We start from the raw sequence: 17,313 nt of genomic DNA on the forward strand, positions 1-17,313 counted from the left end.
CCAGCTTTATACCTCTGACCTTTCCATTCAGGCAGTGGGTGTCCTTCATTGAGCACAACAGTGGTCTGGATGAAGGCCAGTAAATTGAAGCTTTGTCTAGCTCAGAAGGAGGTACTGGCCATTGATCTAAGTGAGTCATGTCCAACCTATTCTGGAGAGAACTGCATACCCTTCAAAAGTTCAGAATAAAAATTGGGGCTGTTCTTGCTTCGGTTACTGTCACAAATCATTTTGATAGCAAGACGAACCTTTTATCAGCTCAAGAACTTACAGCAGCTTGGACTTAGTCTACACATAGCAATGACCACTCCAGGAACATATTCATTACATGACTGCAATGTACTGGACATGGGGCTATCTTTGAAGACAGTGCAGAAACTTCAGTTCCTTCAAAATAGTGCAGCAGCATTACTAGGAATAGATAGAGATCATACTATTCAATTTCTGGACTCAATCCAAATGATTTTTTTTAAAACATGAACAGCTTGGGGTTTGACTATATCCATGTTTAAAAATAACTCAAAAATATAGTAAGGGGGTTATATGGTGAAATGGAAAAGCTCCTTCCTGCCTCATCGTGCCGTAACTCATTAGTTGGGTAACAATATTTTCTTCAACACATTTTGTTAAGTAGTGATAACTTACCCTAAAGCAAGCAAGCAAAATACCAATACAATATAAATAACCTAGAACTTAAATACTGAGCTAAGAAGTCAGTAGAACTCAGAAGGATATACAGCATAGCAATGTAATACAAAAGCCTGGGGGAAGAGCCAGGTTTTCCCTTGCTGTCATTACAATATGTGTGTGTGTGTGTTGTGTGTCCCATAGGAATAGCATTGCATAATCAACAACAGAGCTCTGCATTCCACAGTAATGGAATGCCAAGATGATCCACAAAGTATAAACAGGGAGAGGCATTCCTTTTGAGGATTTTCAGGTTGCTTAATTTAAAAGATAGAAGTAACTCAAAAAGGCTGTATAAATACAGTCCTCTAATAACTCCTAGAATAACTTCTGTCTTACCAAGGAACCCACACCATATTAATTCCTATTTTTTTTAACATATTCCACTCCAGCATTACATTAATTTATTGGTTCTATATAGAATTGTCACATTAGAACCCAGAGATAAAGACACATAGTTCCATTCACCTATTTCTCCCAGGATTCTGATTTCTGTTCCCTCTGTCACCCCCCCAAATTCAGTTCAAGCTAGCAGAAGGGCATAATTGGGGTGATTTTGTCAGATATTTTAAAAGAGCCTCCTTATTTTAAACCAGAAAGTCAGATCTTTTTGATTTTGGCTCCCAGTGGATGCAGCCAGCATGGCTGTGACAAAAGGAACTGTTGAAATTATATTCCGAAATACTCAGAAAATTCCAGATCACCTGTCATTACCTTAAGCCACCCAGAAGATTATTGGGGTTCTTCATAAAGATAATTACCATCCAGGAAACCTCAGAACCATCACATGTAGTGGTTGCACAGTGGTTAGAATGGCAGTAGTGCAAGCTAACTCACTGCTCACTCCAGGAGTTCGATTCTCATCAACTCAAAGTTGACTCAGTCCTTCCATCCTTCCGGGGTCAGTAAAATGAGGACCCAGATTGTTGAGGGCAATAGGCTGACTCTGTAAACCACTTAGGGCTGTAAAGCATTATTAAGCAGTATATAAATCTAAGTGCTATTGCTATTTGGGGAGCTGTTCCATAACAAGATCATTAAGTTTGTCTCTTCATTTACAATATATTTTTATATCAGGAAGTCAGCCATAGTTTGCCTAAAATCTGGATGAGAAAGCATTAGGGTGCTGGCTCTAAATGTCTTTTAGAAGCAACACTGTTAATTGAATTACACTTTTTGGTGATTGAAAAACTCCTTCAACATGCCTAATTTATCAGTGTGATCTGCCTTGCACAACCAGATGAATTTGAGCTATCCCTATGCACTTATGGGATTCTCATATTATATTAAGTCATAATATGATTTGGTGACTCACCCTATGTTTAAATCCAGTGATTGAGGGTTTGTAACAATGATGTATATGTTATTGCAACCCAATCAGTTTAGTCAATTAACAATGGCTTAGCAAAACAGGAATTTTTTCCACTGTTGGATATCAGGGCTTTTTGGATGCCAGGGCTTCTTTTAAGGGAACTGTAAAATAATAAAATCCTCTTGATGTGTACTTGCTTCCTCAAACTCCCAATTTTGCATGATTTCTTGCAGAAATAGATCAGTCTTCAACCTAGTTATTTTTGCAATAGAGATTATTGAAAAAAAAATGCAATGCATACAAACTTTCTCTTCTTTGCTTTATATAGGTAATCTTTTCTCATTTATATCTGCACCTTATTTTCATAACAATGGAATATCAAAGTGGTTCTCAGCCTGTGGTCCACAGACCGCTGGGAGGGGGTGTGATGTCATCACAGGGGGTCCTTGAAGACTTGTACATGATTTGTTATGGTTTAAATCTTGAGTTAAGTCTTGGGGAGGTCTATGGCCACAAAAGGCATTTAAAGTGGGCCCATAGTGAAGAAAAGGTGGAGACCCACTGGAGTACCACAATAGGTCTTATAGCTGGCCTCTGTTTTCATAATCTACAACATTCGCCTTCTCTGAAATTTTGCATTGTGCGATCTCCTCTGTTATAGATACATGGATCCTTAATGGGCCCAAGGGAAGCTTTTATTTCCAAAGGCTAATAAGTTGCAGCCTGATTACCTAAATGTGGGAAATGTTTCACCAAGCTCAGAATGGGATTTCTGAGATGCTTATAGGCCTAAAGTATCCACTGTACACTTTCAGACATGCCTATTTATAGCAATAATCGTAACCTTGATGTCTTGGTTTAGTCTGATCTATCTGGCATCACTATGCCAGCTTGAGAAAAAGAAAGCCATTCTTTGCTGTCCACAAGAGACAACTTCTCTAGTTCTGTTTTCTTTATCTGATGTTTCCACATGTGTTTTTTCTTAACTTTCGGGCTCTTATTATTAAGGTATGCATTTATATTTGGCTCTTAGACCCTTGACTCTGAGATTGTCTCATATCAACCAAAAGTATCAGGTCTAGCTATTCACCCAGCATACTGTAAACCTGGCTACTTATGCAATCCATTTTTTGGATTTGTACAACCACTGAACCCTCAAATAAAAAAGTTAGGTATATCTGTATGACAAGCTAAGTGTTTTTAAAAAAAGCAAATAACAGCGAAGGTTAGCATGCTGTTAGCATCTTTAGGTGTTTACCTAACAGTCTTATATGAACAGAATCTCAAAGTTACAAATTAGACACAGGCACACAACCGAAGCAAAGAAGGTGAAGAGAAAAAGAAACAGAAAGAAGTAGTGAGTCATGTGTTACACAGATAGGCAGCTTGGAAAGGCAGGACAGGGCAGTCATTCTGAACGTCCTTTCCCAGAATTCTTGGTTGAACAGCTGTTAGCCAATGGAAGGATCCAAATGCCTTGCCTTTCTGTTTTGTAGTGTTAGGGCAAGAGTCAAAAGAAATACAGTTATGGATGGGCAGAAGCAAGCTCCTACCAAACTCCCTGCAGTTGAACAGCAGGGGAAGTCTTGGTTGATGAATGGGACCAAAAGGTGCATTTCTTCAATTTGCAATCCTAGGTCAAATGTTGCCAAAACTATCACCTGAAAGAGAAATTGGCCATAGACCTGGCTTTTTCAGATCCTGGCATGTAGAAATATAGGGAATTAACTAGTTCCTTGCATTAGTCTGTCTAAATAAAGAAATGGCTCACTTTCTTTTAGGGTAAAAATTTGTTGCAAACATTATTCTTGTAATGATTGATATGAAAAAAGGTTGGGTGCAGAGGTGGTATTCAGCAGGTTCTGACCAGTTCTGGAGAACCAGTAGTGGAAATTTTGAGTAGTTCAGAGAACCGACAAACACCACCTCTGACTGGAGATTTTACAGTATCCTTCCCCTGCCATGCCCATCAAGCCATGCCACAGAACCGGTAATAAAATTTTTTGAATCCCACCACTGGTTGGGTGCCTTTTTATATATATACCTTTTCCCCAAATGTGTCATCTTTTTTTGGCAAACAAGTTTCATTAATACATCTCTTTCCTTATCCTGGAACTTCGAGATGGGATATAAGCCCAAGTTCATGAGAAAGGAAGAAGGAAGCGGGACCACCCAGATTTCCAAGTTTTTTTCTCTTTCCCAATTCACCTAAGAGACTGTAAGAAGCAATTTCAGCCAAGTGTGGTCAGAACTGTGAAGCAGTTCCACTTTCTTGGCTTTAAGCCTAATTGTTTTGCACCTCCCCCACTCCCAATAGAAAACCAGATGGAAAACTACCAATTGAACACATTTTTCCTGCTTTCTAATCCTAGAACAACTTTACCTCAGCATACCTTAGCAAGCTATGAGATTAACATATGCATATGCTTCAAGTACTGTATAGGCTTCCTTCTCAGTTGCTAAAGACTAGAATCAGTCTCATTTAGATTTTTAAAAGGCCACCTTCCATCTTTCTCAGCAAGATAGGCAGTTGGCCTGCATCCAGTTGGTGACCTTCCAAGATTTTCTCATTTTCTAATAGAAAATTGGTGCCCCATCATTCCATCTGCTTCAGTTAATAATTTTTCTCATGGTGTTTCTCTTTTCAGTGAGTCTTCTCCAAGTTCCAACCTCAAAGGCTTCGTGGGTATATAAGTATCCCTGAACTAGCAGCCAAACCTCCCATCCAAATACTTACTATTTGGCTGTCCAGTATCAAAGCTCAGACAAGGTTGGGCAAGTGTTTCTAGCTGCTGAGATGGCTTTTCAAAACATCTGAGCTGCCAAACCTTTGAGATTTGAAAGATTGCCACCGACAATACATATTTGCCCAGGAAACGGTGTCTTTTTTATGTTTAATTTCCCCCCGCGTGCAAATTTTTAATTGCAAAATTCAAGGATGTGTGAAAACCAAATGATAATTGAAGCTGATCTGCATATTACTTTCAAAACTAGGTCAAGTCATATTAAAGTAAAAACAAAATGAATGAAATGCCTGTGCCTTCAGTAGCTGCAGTTCCACGTGCAGTTCAACCAGAGAAAGAAGTGGATGAGCTAGAAAGCATAGCAAGCAAAGAAAATGTCGACCTATTCTCCAGAGTACCTGAAAGGCAGCACAAGAAGCAATGGAAGGAAACTAATCGAGAAAAGAACCAACTTAGAACTAAGGTGAAATTTTCTAACAGAACAATTAATCAGTGGAACCAGAGGTTGTGGGTGCTCCAGTACTGGAGGTTTTAAAGAAGAGGTTGCACAATGACTTGTCTGAAATGGTACAGGATTTCCTGCCTAAGCAGGGGGTTGGGCTAGAAGATCTCCAATTCTGTTATTCTGTTAGGGAGACACTGCATGTCAGGGATGGGTCATTTGCACTGGAGTCTAAACTCCACCGGATGCTGTCAGTAATGGAGCTATATTTCAGTCATACCTGGGGTACCATTTTTTTCCCATTCTTGCATTAATATTTTAAGTTAGAACTCTCATTATACTTGATCGTTAGAACTTTTGGCTGGAGTTGACTGGAGTTTGTAGCCCAAGCACCCGAGGTTTATGAGGTCCTCCATTGTTGCCTTAACACTTGAGTGCACAAGCTGCAATTCAGAAACCATGGGGGAGCCCTTTCCAAGCTCATGGAATCTCCAGTCCCTTCTGTAGCTGTTGCTTTCAAGATTTGGTAGGTACAAGGGTTGTTAAAGCTGGATACATTTGGAGAATCTGGATTATGAGGCATCATCCAGCCAAAACAGCAAACAGAATTGAAGAGAAATCTGGTTCTTCTGCACAACATGCCCTTCTTCTGCTTTGGCCACTCTTACTTATCCTCTGATCCTGCAAACTTATTACTCCCATGCATTCCAAACAGCTACTTGTTCCCTCAGCCCACAAAGCTTATGCACCCCTGCTTTAAATGGTAGGTAATCTAATAGGAAAAAAAATAACTGATAGATATCTGAAGCATTTGTTCTCGTGATATAATCTTGGTGCAAAGTCTGGCAAGCAATAACTATTGTAACTAGGGTGGCTTCTGGAGTACTCGTTTATCACAGAGAGCAGGACAAGAAACAATGGTTGGAAACCAATCAAAGAGAGAAGCAACTTGGAATTAAGGAGAAACTCCCTAACAGTGAGGACAATTAACCAGTGGAACAGAAGTTGCCTTCAGAAGTTGTGGGTGCTCCATCACCGGAGGTTTTTAAGAAAAAACTGGATAGCCACCTATCTCAAATGGTATAGGGTCGCCTGCTTGAGCAGGAAGTGAACTAGAAGCCCTCCAAGGACCCTTCCAGTTTCTGTTCTATTCTATTCTATTCTATTCTATTCTATTCTATTCTATTCTATTCTATTCTATTCCTACTGCTTTCCGTTCCATTTCATTCCATTCCATTCTACCCTACCCTACCCTACCCTGCCCTGCACTACCCTACCCTACCCTACCCTACTCTACTCTACTCTACTCTACTCTACTCTACTCTACTCTACTCTACTCTACTCTACTCTACTTTCCGTCTTACCCTCAAGATATCTCCCAGTTTCAACTCTAGAGGCTGGATGGTGTCTATTTGACCTTTCCTTTGGGAAGGAGGGCAGCTCTGACAAGGTTGGCTGACAGCTCCCAGTCCTTTGCTCCGAGTCTGTTTATGATGTTGGGATTTTGCAGAGTTACACTTACCTTTCCTCACCGTGTTGCAGCCTGGGTATAATTTAAGGTAGTTTTAATGGACTTGTAATTGAGTTTCACGTGCCACAGGCTTGTGTATCAAGGAGAATATATCAATACTTTGCATCCTCTGCTGCTAATGAGGATTTGCATTTACTTCATTTTGGTTCCAGGGACATGATGTTCTACACCACATCTCTTGGTTAAGATATTGAAGTCAGACCTTGTTATGCAATATAATGTTAATGACAGGCAGGAAGCCAAGTCTCTTAAAATAGTTAACAACATTAACTCTGCTTAAGTAGTGGATAGAAAGGGGGGAGAGAAAAATCTGTCGCTTATGGTAAAAAAGCAAGTGAAAGTAAAAAAGCACTCAATATCCAAGAGGGAAACAGTCATCACTTTTTAGGTTTTATTACATTTTCCTACAAAACTACAACAGGGGAAGACTTTCCTAAAGAAGTGCCTGAGCTCACAAATGAAACTACACAACCTTCTGTACCTGAAACTGGGAGCAAGGAGGCCTTATTCATGGCTAGGACTGGGCTATCCTCCTCGTTACAAAATATGTCAGTTTTCTCTTATGTAATCCTTGCAGACAGGAAGGCAACCTAACTCAAGTGCTGTCGATGACAATAGTCTTACTTATGGTGCATGTCACCATATTTCGATTGTTACACTACCAGTTTTCTTTAAATGTGTTGAAATATTGCGTGGCAATGGCTCTTCTAGCTGCAACCCCCCCCCCCCAATTCAAAATAGGTTCATTAAAAATAACATGTTGTCATTTGGTATCAGTGTGGTTTCCTATAATGCTGTGTCTCTGAAAAATGCCACAACGGATTAGAATAGCTGAATTCAAACAAACAAACAACATTAACATTGAGATAAATCTTTTGGAAAAGAGACTCTGGCATCTGAGGTGTCCATGCAAATTCTCTGCCTGCACTTGTCTGTTGTCGATAGGATATTTCAGAGTGTCTTTCCAATGAAGGCTTGCTTTGCTTTTAAAGTCAACTCACATCAAGAGAACATAACGTATCAACAAGCTCACTAACTAACTCCAACAGTTTCCTGGAAAATATTTGAATTTATGGCACTACATAGTGCTTAGAGTTATTTACTGCTTCACAGTGCTTTACAACACTCTCTGAGTGGTTGACAGAGTCAGCATTTTGTTCCCAAAAACCTGGGTCCCCATTTTACTGACTTTGGAAAGATGGAAGGCTAAGTCAACCTTGAGCCAATAATAAAGATGAAATTCGTGGCAGTGGGCAAAGCTGGCCTGCAATACGGCATTTTAATCACTGCGCCACCTATAGCTGTTTCAAAAGCAGGTAGGTGGAATTCTACCAGATGGGTACAACCTGCCAAACCAAAATCAGGCAGGTACTCGCCACACTTGCCACTATCCATATTGATCTTGTTTGCTGTGTAATTCAGCAATGGCAACTTTGTGTGAAGCCATATGCACCTGGGATCCTGCATCGCATAACATGCTAGTGGCTGCAGTTTCAGATATCCCAGTCATTATGCTCCTTTACTCCAGTATGCAGCATGTGTGTGGGAAATAAGACACTTTCCCATCTCAACTGATGTCCGAAAGTGACTCAACGCTGCTTGCGACAGAAATTGCTTCTTGCTGCAGTCTTGATAGTGCCTTTCTGAAACCATAAAAAAGGGAGAGCTCCATTCATCCTTCGAGGCAGGATACAACAAGGCCTGACAGTTAATGGCAACCCGATGGAAGCCTTATTAGTCTCCATCAACCTCTATCCTTTCGGAAAGACTCATTAGGCCACAGGTGTCAAACTCGCCACGTCATGTTGATGTATCGTGACATTTTTTTGCCTTCATGGAGCTGGGGTGGGTGTGGCCTACACGTGATGCATCTGGCCCATGGGCTGCCAGTTTGACACCCCTGGATTAGGCCATCCTCCTTGTACTATCTCATGGCAAATCCATTGCTTTGGACCATTCTCCCTCTTCTCTTGAGCATTCCTGCAACACAGCACAGCAGCTCACTTTGCTTGAGAGCAGATAAATTGCCACCAGCTGTTGGCACAAAGCTGCTTATTGCTGCAAGTTGTTGCTACAGATGAAGAAAGAATACATGCTACCATGTGTGTGTGTGTGTGTGTTCTCTTTTGGCATCTTTGTAATACACAGGGAAGACCTTGTCTCCCATATTTTCTGGCTTTGATCTTAGACTTTGATCCCGAAAGAAATTCATCAATGGACTAAACCCAACTAAAGGCAAGATATCCTCCTGGCCATAAGAGATGAGAACCACAACAGTAGGTTGCTATTGCCACTGCCTCCAACCCTTGCTATTGTAAGCCCTCCCATGGGATAAAGAAGGCTAAGTAGGAGTTGCATCCAACCCTTGACACAATAAAATTGGTACAATAGTAAGTCTCTATAACTGAATGGCCGGTTAATAGCCTTTCCAGAAATTTACACCAGATGATCCAGGGAAATGGCAGTTAACGGGATCCTCATATAATAACAATAAAAGCATATCCCACTCCAGCTACAATACTAACCACCTGCTGTCTCAATGGAGGCTGAACCTGCTTCCCTATAGCAGCTGCCACAGTGAATCGTGTGTTTGCTGAATGACTGATGCACCAGAGACAGTATAGTTTGTTTTATGAGCTCTTTTGGGGCGATTGTCCAAAGGACAGCTGTTAGGTGGCTGGCTGCATCTGCAGAAACACCAAGAGATTCAAATAAAAGCAGCTTCTAATAACACTACCTACTGAATAAAAACAAATGCCTTTTCTATAAGAGAGGTCTCACCTAGGCAGCTGTGCTAGTAGACACTTTAAGTAAAAGTTAAACAGGTCACTGCAGAGGTGGCATTCAGCAGATTCCTGACCAATTCTGGAGAACCGGTAGAGGAAATTTTGAGTAGTTCGGAGAACTGGCAAATCCCACCTCTGACTGGCCCCGGTCCCATTTATTCTCTGCCACCCGAGTCCCACTGATGGGCTGGGTCTTCTTTTGTTGTCCTGCGCAGGAGAACAGAGCTGGAAAGCAGGTTAGTGGGGTGGGGAGGGAATGGGGATTTCGCAGTGTCCTTCCCCTGCCACACCCACCAAGCCATGCCACACCCACAGAACTGGTAGTAAAAAAAATTCGAATCCCACCATCCCTTCCACCCTGATGATGCATCCACCCTCCCACCCACCACAAAAAAACCCATTTGAAACCCCTTTGCCTTCAGACCTGCTCAACTCCCAATGAGGACGACAAAGGAGCAAAATCCCTGTTCGGCTCTGAGCAGCCCAGCAAACCATTCCACGCTAAAGGGAAGTGAAACCAATTAGGGAAGTCCTCAACTTATGATCACAACTGAGCCCAGAATGTATGTTGCTAAGTGAGAAATTTGTGAATTTTGCTCCATTTTAGGACTTTTCTTGCCACATTTGTTATGTGAATCACTGCAAGTTGTTAAATTAGTAACCCGGTTGTTAAGTGAATCTGGCTTCCCCATGGACTTTGCTTGTCAGAAGTTTGCAAAAGGAGATTACATGACCCCAGAACACTGCAGCCGTCAAAAATAGGAACCAGCATCTGAATATCTATTCATCCAGGTCATGGTTGTCCCAAAGGTGCTTTTTCAATAGGCAACTGGACTTTCTGGTTTTTTTTTTTTTTTTCTTTGAAGATGTTTCGCTTCTCATCCAAGAAGTTTCTTCAACTCCAGTCAGTCAGAGCTGAAGAAGCTCCTTGGACAAGAAGCAAAATGTCTTCAAAGAAAAACCAAAAATCCAGTTGCCTCTTGAAAAAGCACCTTTGGGACAAGCATCTGAATGTAAACCTCATGACCATGGGGATGTTGCAACAGTGATAAGTATGAAAAATGGTCATAAATCAATTTTTTTCAGTGCTGTTGTGACTTCAAACAGTCACTAAATGAACTGTTGTAAGTTGAGGACTACCTGTACAGCAGAGATGGTATTCAGCAGGTTCTGACCATTTCTGTAGAAAAATGGTATCCCACCACTGCCGTACAAGTATTTGCATTCCCTCTCCCCTTCCCATCTTTACTTCATTTTGTACTCATTAATTGGTCTGCAAAAGAAATAATAATAATAATGAGAGAACCAAAACTCCCTCAAGGCACCTCCTCCTTGAAAGACCTGCTAACGCAGCGGAGTCCAGGTTCTGGGAAGCTGAGTGAGGGGAAAGCATCTATTTATGGTCTACAGATGCCACAGATCCTCAGCACTTCAGGAAAGAAAAAGAGAGGCTTCAAAAAGAGCCGTGGTGGTGCAGTGGTTTGAATGCAGTACTACAGGCTACTTCTGCTGACTGCTGATTGCCAGCAGTTCGAGACTTCGAGTCTCACCAGCTCAAGGTTGACTCAGCCTTCCATCCTTCCGAGGTCGGTAAAATGAGGACCCAGATTGTGTCCCCCAAGGCAGTGTTCTAGGACCAACTCTCTTCATACTCTACATAAATGACCTCTGTGATCATATTAAGAGCAATTGCGTTCTTTTCGCTGATGATGTAAAGCTGTTCAATACCACAGACAATACTGCTACCCTACAAAAAGATCTTGACTATGTATCAGAATGGTCAAACAAATGGCAACTTCAAATCTCAACAAATAAATGCTCTGTCTTACATATTGGCAAAAAAAATCAGAAAATAAAATACAAGCTGAATAGTCAAGATCTTGTTGATGACCCATGCTCTGTAAAGGACCTTGGAATACTCACCTCTAATGATCTAAGTGCTAGAGCCCACTGCAACTACATAGCCAAAAAGGCATTAAGAGTTGTTAACCTAATCCTACGTAGCTTTTTCTCTGGTAATATCACACTACTAACCAGAGCATACAAAACATTTGCTAGACCAATACTCGAATACAGTTCATCAGTCTGGAACCCACATTACATATCTGATATTAGCACAATTGAGAAAGTCCAGAAATATTTCACAAGAAGAGTTCTCCACTCCTCTACTCATTGTAGAATACCTTATGCCACCAGACTTGAAATTCTAGAACTAGAAAACCTTGAATTACGCCGTCTTCGGTCTGATTTAAGCATGGTATATAAAATCATACATTGCAATGTCCTACCTGTCAATGAATACTTCAGCTTCAACCATAACAACACAAGAGCACACAATAGATACAAACTCAAAGTTAACCGCACCAAACTTGATTGCAGGAAATACGACTTCAGCAATAGAGTGGTCAATGTCTGGAATACTCTACCCGACTCTGTAGTCTCTTCCCCAAACCCCAAAAACTTTAACCTTAGACTGTCTACTATTGACCTCACCCCTTTCCTAAGAGGTCTGTAGGGGGCATGCATAAGCACACCAACGTGCCTACCGTCCCTGTCCTATTGTTTCTCTTATTCTTCTTTTATTTTTCTTATATGTACCCATTTCATGTATTCACAACTATGTATACACTTATACTTATTATCTTGTAAACAATTGGCAAATCAAATAAATAAATAAATAAATAAATAAATAAATAAATAAATAAATAAATAAATAAATAAATAAATAAATAAATAAATAAATAAATAAAACAATATATTACTGACTCTGTAAAACCTGAGAGGGCTGTAAAACACTATATAGGTTTAAGTGCTACTGCTATTGCTATTCCTAAACATATTCAGAGGAGCTGGAAATAGTTTGGCTCAGCTACCAAACATGGATAAATCATGGGATCCCAAGAGCCCAGAATTGATCCAGAACAGTACAAAGAGTTACAAGAGTAGGTGGCCTGAATTGATGGGCTCTTGAGTGCACAAAGAGGTCTGGACAAAATAGCTTTCTAGCTGAGTTGTTTTTTTCTCAGAATAAAGTATATAGTTACTGTATAAGTGCATGAGGTAAGCTATCGTACAAGGTTGTTGCCTAGAAATGAGTGGCCTTTAAAATCAAATGAATGCATGCATGAATAAATAAGAAGGGCTTCCTAATAAAATAGATTTAGTCCAGGATGACATGATAGATCAATTACCAACCAGCCAGCCACTTTTTAGTTTAATGTGTGGTTAATTTATAGTTCAGTATACCACATGAACCATATCTTCGCAGTTAACTGAATAAAATATAATTAAATAGATAGAAGTGTTTTGCAAACACAGCTCTATTTGGAATCTATCTATCTATCTATCTATCTATCTATCTATCTATCTATCTATCTATCTATCTATCTATCTATCTATCTATCTATCTATTTATCATCTATCTATCTATCTATCTATCTATCTATCATCTATCTATCTATCTATCTATTTATCTATCTATCTATCTATCTATCTATCTATCTATCTATCTATCTATCTATCACCTATCTATCTATTATCTGTCTATCTATCTATCTATCTATCTATCATCTATCTATCTATCATCTATCTATCTATCTATCTATCTATCTATCTATCTATCTATCTATCTATCTATCTATCTATCATCTATCTATCTATCTGAATATGATACATTCTGAAGATTTGTCAGGGCAATATGGCCACAATGTGGTTGGGGTCACCATCACATTGATGCTACATTTGCACGCCTCCTACCTGCCTTACCTTCCTAAAGCTTCAAAGGGGGGAAAAACTATAATTCAACCGACCTTGGGTGGAAGACAAGATGGAAACTATATTCGTAGCCCAAAGTTGAATACATTTCAAGCTGAATAAGTTTGTCCAGCCCATGCTGGCTTTTTGAGAGCTGTGATCTCAACATTTCTAGGAAATGCTTAACAAAGAAGGCTTGCTGTAATCCACTACGCTAAAGGGATGTACAACATAGCTATTATTCAGATGAGAGTTTGGGATGATTTGCCTTATTGAGGTTTGGCGATGAAATAATTTATCTCACAGGGGAACCTTTTTTCACCTTAACACTTTGATTTACTGCAGCATCAGCAATAAGGGATCCTGACACATATGCTACACATGCGCAGAAGCATTGCTGATGGAAGCTGAGCTGAGTTATACAACCTCTTTACAAAGTAGCATTGTTCAAAACAGAGCACCCCTTCCAAACCCTTACACAGGCCCACTACACCACAAGCCTGTGATAGATCCCTAACTATAATCAATCTCCAAAGTCATTCCGAAGCATTTGACACACTATGTTCAGCTTGGTGTCAAGTGCTGGGGGAATCAGGAGATTCAGGCAGTTCAAATGAGTATAAAGATTTATTGCGAGCTTAAGCGCTGTACAAGAATCTGAGCTAGTAATGGTCAAAGGAAGTGAGCAGGAGTTAAGAATAGAAAGGAATTCAAGGTGGGTTGGACTTAGATCTCTTGTAAGCATGCAAAGACTCAAGACTGCTGATGTGTTTGACCCCTCCCTCAGGCTCAGCCTGGTCATCTCCTACGTTTGGACTAATTAGAACAGCCTGTCTATAAAATGGTTTATCCTGGAAAACTCAATAGCCATTATTAGGAATAACATAGGTTACCTAACGTAGTTTGGGTAAAATAATATATATAGACTATAATAGTGAGTTTAAGTGTGTGTCACTTTAACTGCAAAGCATGTAATTTTGGGTGCGGCTGTAAAGCGCCATAAGAGGGAGCAAGAGAACTTGATTGATTGCTGGCTTGCTGGATTGCTTGCTGACGATGATGGATTGTTAACTGCGTGTTCTCTGCTGTTGCTGAAGGAAGAAAGGGATATATTGCTGGACTGATATTTGTAAGTTTACCGACCTCTTTTTCGATACTGGACTTTGCAACTGAATAATCCCCGGACGGACTGAACTAGTGTATGATATATGGACTGTTTGACTATGCTAAAAATCTTACTGGAATAAACTATTTAACTAGGACATTGTATCTGTTTTACTGAGTGTAAGCTACAACAACGTTTATCTCACATATTTGCCTGACTGCCTGACTGCCGTGCAGGTTCTGCTAGGGTGTATATCCCTAACAGCCATACATAGACATCATTTTTGTGGCTCACCCATCCAGTGGTGGGATTCAAATTTTTTTTACTACTGGTTCTGTGGGCGTGGCTCGGTGGGCGTGGCAGGGGAAGGGTACTGTAACATCTCCAGTCAGAGGTGGTATTTGCTGGTTCTCTGAACTACTCAAAATTTCCGCTACTGGTTCTCCAGAACTGGTCAGAACCGGCTGAATGCCACCTCTGCAGCTATCCTTTTCCCTCTTCCATGATGCTCCTTCAGCTGCTCAGCTAACTTTACGTTCCATTCTCCTGTGCCAAAGCCAGAGTTGATGACTGGGGCATTTCCATATTGGACTGTTTTCATTCCCCAGTGACTCCCAAGTGAACCTGCTGAGAACAGGTTCAGTCAGTGCTCTCTTTTCACCTGACCCAGAAAGGAGAGAGAGAGATGCAGGGAGGGAGGGAGAGGGAGAGGGAGTGGGAGAGAAGTAATTGGATCGGTATCCTTCTGGAGCAACCAAATATTCAAGAGGAAGAAATGAAAGACATTGCCACTGCTCCTTCAAATTATCAGTACAGTTATAGGTAATTGTTTGCTTAAAAAAATCCAGACGGTAAGCTGTCCTGAAAGCTGCAAAGCATTCATAATATCATTTTTAATTTTCTTTTTTATTGAATTTAAACTTTTATTCCAACGCGGCAACTCAAAATTGCACTTTGCAGAAATCAAAAGATACAGGTTATAAAACAATAAAACTGATGCCGTTACAATCAAAACCAAAATGAAAGTATTAAAAACACACGCACTTAAAATCTCGGCAAAAGAGATGCAGTTGTTCTCTTTTTAATTAAAGGCACGGTGATACGGCTTTCCTCATTACACTGGAAAGGCTCTTTTCTAGGCGCCTGTCCCTAAACTAGTAGAACGGCCTCTCCAGGTGACCTAAGTACAAGTAGTCCTTGATTTGTGACCACAATTGAGCCCAAAATTTCTGTCGAGACATTTGTTAAGTGGGTTTTGCCCCGTTTTGTAACCTTTCTTGCCCCAGTTGTTAAGTGAATCATTGAAGTTGATAGTAACCCGGTTATTAGGTGAATCTGGCTTTCCCCATTGACTTTGCTTGTCAAAAGGTTACAAAAGGTGATCCCAAGACCCCGGGACCCAGCAACGGTCATAAGTATGAACTAGTTGCCAAGCATCTGAATTTTGATCACACGAGGATGTGACAAAAGTCGTAACTGTGAAAAACGGTCATAAGTCCCTTTTTCCAGTACTGTTGTAACTTTGAATGGTCACTAAATGAATTGTTGTAAGTCGAGGACTACCTGTAATGTACAGAACCTACAGCAAGAGAGTTCCTCCTGTAGAAAAGCTGGCTTTAAACTATTTAGAGCTGAAAGGGTTACATTCTACTTAATATTGAACCAGGTAGGCAATCGATAGTTAAGATAGCAGATCCTCCAGCCCCCCCATAAACTGCATTGTGGCATGGATAAGCCCAGTTGGCTAAAGAAGGATCCTAGTTGTCCGACTTGGGAGATGATAAGAGCCATGGTGGTGCAGTGGTTAGAATGCAGTATTGCAGGCTTAATTCTGCCAACTGCCAGCAGTTCGATTTTGAGCAGCTCAGGGTTGACTCAGCCTTCCATCCTTCTGAGGTCGGTAAAATGAGGACCCAGATTGTTGGGGGGACAATAGGCTGACTCTGTAAGCCGCTCAGGAAAGGCTGTAAAACACTGTGAAGCAGTACTGTATATAAGTCTAACTGCTATTGCTATTGTACAAATACACCCCTTGCATTTGTGCATTTGTGCTAATCTAGTAGGATTAGAAATGGAGGCCAAGGAATACTTTTAAAACTGTGAGACTGCTCTTTCTGGGGGAATGTAACCCCATCATTTAACATTTAACATTTAACATTTGAAGTTTCACTTCAATTCCAGAGTCTTGCTTTATACTTACGAACAGCATCTCCATTATGTCTGAATTTAATTTCAGCTTGTTCTCCCCCATTTAATCCCATTTTTATTTTTCTTGAGGCAACTTTCAACAGCACTGACTGCTTCATTGAAATTAAATGATAGGAAGCAATACAGCTGGGGCATTACCAGCATATTATAACATCCCGCTCCAAAGCTCCAAATGACTTCCAGTAGAAGTTTGCTGTGGATATTGAACAATATGGAAAACAAGGAAGACATTGTTGGATTCCATATATCAATGAATTAAGTCAAACTGTATCAATGAGTTAAGTCAAACCATCATAGCTTCTTACCAGGCCCTTGTAACATATGTAAAAGGTGTCCCAATGTTTGATCCCATTTGAGGGCCAAGAAGGATACCACCATTGATAATAACAAAAGATATCAAAAGTCCAGAAAAACTAATAGGATCATATTCCTCCCGTCCCGTCTAGTGTCCGGAGAAAGTAATCCACCAAGACAATCAAGGGATTCTCAATAACATATCCTGGATCAAACCCCAGTTGATTTGGATCTAGAAATTTAGTTTTGTCTTAGTGCGTCTGGAGATGCAAGACCACGACTTTCTTAATTGTGTTACCCCAACTGAAATTGGCCTACAAAGTTTCAAAATACATAATTGCTGCTGACTCCATTACTGCCACTGTGCCACATCGCTAACTCGGCTGATTGGCATGCCAGCTGTCATTTCTCAGCCCTGCTCTCAATTCTGGAAAATGTAACAGTCGGTTCT

The sequence above is a fragment of the Notechis scutatus genome, chromosome 2 (assembly GCF_049901735.1).
Source record: "Notechis scutatus isolate UNSWTSFEM ecotype Mainland chromosome 2, rNotScu1.2, whole genome shotgun sequence".
NCBI classification, from domain to species: Eukaryota; Metazoa; Chordata; class Lepidosauria; order Squamata; family Elapidae; genus Notechis; species Notechis scutatus.